Here is a 5384-nt window from a genome sequence, read left to right as displayed (position 1 = left end):
TTAGTCTTGGAAGGATGATGCTTCTGGATACAGGTATGAGATGGTAGGTGTGGAGACTGGGAAGAGAGGGAAGAAATGGAGATGACTTTCCAGTATTCACTCAGCACTTTGATTGTATAGTTCTAAAATCTGTTTCTTTTTTTAAAACAATATTTTATTTATTTATTCATGAGAGACACACAGAGAGGGGCAGAGACACAGGCAGAGAGAGAAGCAGGCTCCCTGCAGGAAGCCCGATGCAGGACTTGATCCTGGGACTCTGGGATCATGTCCTGAGCCAATGGCAGACGCTCAACCGCTGAGCCACCCAGGCATCCCTAAAATCTATTTCTCTCAAATTATTATATGCCTCCAACCCTTACCTCAAACTAATGTACTTGGATTTAGTTTGTTATAAAGTAGATTAAAAATTCAAGTATTTCAGAATCAACTAATATTCAGATTTTTTTTTTAAATACAAGCAAAAATAGTATCTCAGACACCATGGCAACTCTGGAGGAAAGCTGATTTTTTTTGGAAATACCACAAGTGTTAAACTGATAATAATGATCACAAATATTTATTGAATGCTTTATGACATCTTTCTAAGATGTTTTAAAATGTATATTAACTAATTTAATTCTCATAACAACACTGTAAGATAGATGCTATTATTTGCACTTTTCAGATGAAGGATAGAAATGTTAAGTAACTTGCCTAAGGACACAGTAAATAGTAGTGGAATCAGGATTTGAAGTCCGGCAATCTGGTTTCAGAGTAATGACTATTATTAGCAAAGGTATTAAGTTAAATGAGATGGTAACTGATCTCCCTTAAGACTATTACTACAGAAAGCAGTATGAAGAAAAACATTGAATCAAATATGAGTCTTAAGAAGTCATGACAGACTGTAAATCTGCAATGGATCCTTTAGGACTTTAGTTTATTTAAAGATATAAATATGAGCAAAACAAATGGAGTATTTGCATTTTTAAAAAAGAATTAGTATTTTATTTCAGGTATACAATATTCATTATTTCTTCCAAATTGAATCATAGGAGAGCATGTTGTTTGTGAGTCTGCCAAAATTTTCCTCTTTATTGGTCTCTAATAGCTCTTTATTGTTTTTTTTTTTTTTTAAGATTTTATTTTTAAGGGGCAGCTGGGTGGCTCAGTCAGTTGAGCATCTGCCGTTAGCTCAGGTCATGATTCCAGTGTCCTGGATTTGAGCCCCATATCCAGCTCTCTGCTCAGCAGGGAGCCTACTTCTCCCTCTCTCTCTGCCTACCACTCTCCCTGCTTGTGCTCTCTTTCTGTCAAATAAATAAATAAAATATTTAACAAAAAATAAAAAATAAAACTAAGTAAAAAAAAAAAAAAGACTTTATTTTTAAGTACTCTCTACTAGACCCAACATGGGACTCGAACTCATGACCCAGAGATCAAAAGTCCCACTCTACCAACACTCTACCAACTGAGCCAGCCAGGTGCCCCTATAGTTTCTAATAAGTAGAATTAAAAGCAGTTTAAGCTATGTGAGCTTGTTTTATAAATCATGAACTGAAAGGGTTTTGACTTTTGTTCAAAAGTTATCAGTGATATTTTTATTATAGAACTTCCCTTGTACAACAGAATAAAAATATATCTGGTAAGACAAATTTATTATTTTGAATTAGAAAAAAGCATTTTCACCAATAAATTGGACATTTTAAAAAATATAAGACAGTATTTATAGAATTAATCAGAAGTTTGTTAAATTCATGCAGAATCATCTAGTCCCTCATTTGGCCAATAGTAAAGGTCAGATTTTTGAATGATATTACTAAAATGAAAAGTTTCAATACTACTTTGATGTTTTATTGAAACACAAGACCTACTAAAATGCTTTCACAGAACACACGGTAGGACTTATTATTGGGTGTTTAAACTTGGAAATTAAGTTTTTTTTCTTTTTTGTAAAACTTTTTGCTCTAAAGTTGGAGGTCCTCTATTTTAAGTGCTATTATTATTAATTTCAAAATATTAGTCTACTTGTCTTTTTCTTAAAATGGAGGAATTTCTACAGAAGAAAAGTAAATAGGACATGTAAAAAAGAAAAATAATAATGGTAGTATTTCTTTTTGACTTATATGGCTTATTTTGAGCTTCAATTCAATATATCTGTGTGCAAATTGAGAAATGTTCTTTTCCCCATATTTTAAAAAATGCTTATTTATGTATTTTTATAAATGACCTTTATTTTGTGATTTTTTAAAAAGATTTTATTTATTTATTCATGAGAGACATGGAGAGAGAGGCAGAGACACAGGTGGAGGGAGAGCAGGCTCCATGCAGGGAGCCCGATGTGAGACTCGATCCCGGGATTCCAGGATCACGCCCTGAGCTGAAGGCAGATGCTCAACCGCTGGGCCACCTAGGCATCCCTATTTTGTGGTCTTAAACTAAGCTGAACTCATTTCTATGTCCATCATGGTAAAATGATCTGAAACTAGATCTTCATGCATTTCTTTCCCGGCAGCATTACTTTTCCTCCCATTCTAACAATGTCCCTTAGGTTTCCATGGTTGGCCAAAGGCAAGATTGGAACCCTTGTTTTTGACTGCCTACTCTCCCCATAATGTGTCTCTATTATATATATATATATATATATTGCTTCTCTCCTTTTTTGGTTACCTCACACCCTGTTATATTTATTATGATTTGCTCAAATATCCTACAATGGCTACCCATTAGAATCACCTGTCATTGCTTTTTTTTCTTAAAGAGAGCACGATAATGATGGGCAGAGGGAGAGGGAGAGAGAGAAGAGAGAGAATGAGAATCTTAAGGCTTCATGCTCAGCAAGGAGTCCCGTATAGGTTTTGATCTCACGACCCTGAGATCATGACCTGAAATCAAGAGTTGGCCACTTACCTGACTGAGCCACCCAGGTGGCCCTCACCTTCTTAAAAAAACGAAAAGAAAAGAAAGGAAAGAAAAAAAAAGAAAAAAAGAGAAAATATACAGATGCCCAGGCTAAAATAAGAATCCCTGGGGCTGAAGCTACGGCATCAATGTTTTAAAGAAGTGCCCCAGATAATTCTTATGATTGTCCAGGGCTGTGAACCACTGAGTTAAAGAATGAAATACTTGCTTCAAGAATCAGCAGACTGGGTTGGAAGAAGAAAGTTTGGGCCTGGAGCCTTTCTGGCATCCTTAAGCTCACGTTACATAGATCATGCGTCCTTAGCTTATTAATAAGGCTAGCCATGGTATTGCTGGTAAACCAGAAAGGAGAGCCTGAAGTAGATGGGTTTATCTATTAAAAGCCTGTAGAATTTGCTCTATTGGTGTTTATCATCTTCAAATAGTTGGCATTAAGAAAACAAGAGGTAGGAGTGCCCCTGGGTGGCTCAGTTGGTTAAGTGACCTTCTCTTGATTTCGGCTCAGATCTCAGGGTCATGAAATGGAGCCCCACATCAGGCTCTGTGCTGGGCATGGAACTCTTTCTCTACATTCCTCCCCTACCCTGCACTCTCTCTTTAAAATAAGTAAATAAATCTTAAAAAAAAAAAAAAAAAAAAAAAAAGGAAAACAGGAGGTAAGATTTATCCATCCCCTCTCCCAAGAACCTGCATTGCTAATTCTCTTAATGTTTGATATTTTGAATAAATGATGCTGACTTAGTCTATTTCTACCTAGTATTCACAAGAATTTCAATACATTATGTAATGGGAATTGATGGTGGTTTTGATAGCTTATCTGTTATTCAGATAGCTTATCTTTGTAGAAGAAAAAAACAAGTTTTTTTTGGAGAAGTCAATAAATAATGTCCAGAGCTTGATTAAATCTGGTCACAAGCTCTGGCATTTAGATTGGGTGTTATCTGAAACTTGTATAGATTAATTGATTCTTTTCTTTTAAAGATCTTACACTGAAATGCACCATAGTGGATCAAATACTTTTAATTAACTCAAATGAATGCAGTATCCAGCACCTACCTATGGTTTTGGAAATTGTTCTGCTGTTTGGTCGAACTAAGACTGTTCAGACTATTTGATGGAACTTGTTCAAACTGGTTCTTGAGGAATTAGCTCATTTGAGGAGTCTTTAAAGTCAATATTGCTTTGGATTAAGTAAGATTTTTGTAGAGAAATGAATTTTATATTGGGGGAAGAAGGGTGTGTCCCTGGGAGTTACTTCTGAGATCTGTCAACCATTTGATTTTGTTTAGCCACTGTTTCTCCATGAGCAATTTGGATATAATAATGATTGCCCCATATGTACTTTCGAGGGATTTAGAGCAGGAAGATTTTGCTATAAATAAATTTAAATACTGGGAGCCTTTAGTAGTTTTGTTGAAATCTTATAATAAAAAGTGTTATAAAATAGTGAATTAGGTAAATACAATTGCTAATATTATTAACAAATCCACAGTTATAGATGTCATAATGTGCCCCATAGCACTTTGTACTTACCTTTTCGTATCATGTGTCAGATTATATTTTAATAAGTTGATTATGTCTATTTCTCCTTTTAGGTTTAACTTGAGATCTTGAGAGCAGGGACTGCATTTATTTTTGTATTTAGTCTAATGTAGATCTTAGCATATAGAAGAGTCAATAAATATTTGGTCAATGAGGTTTTTTTTTAATGTATTTAGAATGAAAATGTTAATTATTTAAAAATCATTATATCACTTTTTTTTCTTTTTTTGGGAGAATACTATTAGAAAAGATAATTTTACTGTCTCTGAAATGATGCAAATATATGTTTGAGGTGGTTTGATGCTTTTGAAAATTCGAATTGGATTGGGAAGTGAATGATATTAAGTCAGAGTGATGTAGCAGGGCACTGCGTGTGCTGTTTTATAATGGGTAAGCAGTGAGGTGTGGAGGAAGGATCATGGGCTTTGTAGCTAAACTGACCTGGATTTGAATCTGCCACTTTCAAGATGGGTGACTTGGGGAAGTTTTTTAATGTCTCCGTTTCAATTTCCTTATCTGTGAAATAGAGATAACAGTATTTACTTCATAGACTGGTTGTAATGATTAAATAGAATCTTTAGTAAAGCATCTGATACAATATTTGGACACATTAGGGATTGTGATAGCTGTTACTACTAGATAAATTAGCAAAAGGATTCCTTTCAGGTAGAAAATTGTTTAAAGATGTGCTTTTCTTTTTCAGAGATAGATTTTTCAATTGAATAGAAATTTCTGCCTTTTTACTTTTTCTTTTACTTTAATTTGCTGGAAGTTATTTTCCAAATTAAACACTAGGAGAGATTGCACAGGATATATTTTACTCTGCTCCTAAGGGATCTTGTACTATCAGAGGATTACAAGGTGAAGCTAAGCTGGTGGTTTTCATTCTAGCCTCTGTTAGTCCCTGTCACCAAACTACCACACAATTTGGAGCATTT

Source organism: Canis lupus, chromosome 34 (genome assembly GCF_048164855.1).
Source record: "Canis lupus baileyi chromosome 34, mCanLup2.hap1, whole genome shotgun sequence".
Classification (NCBI taxonomy): Eukaryota; Metazoa; Chordata; class Mammalia; order Carnivora; family Canidae; genus Canis; species Canis lupus.
The sequence above is the reverse complement of the archived record's forward strand: the minus strand, read 5'-3'. Positions refer to the sequence as shown.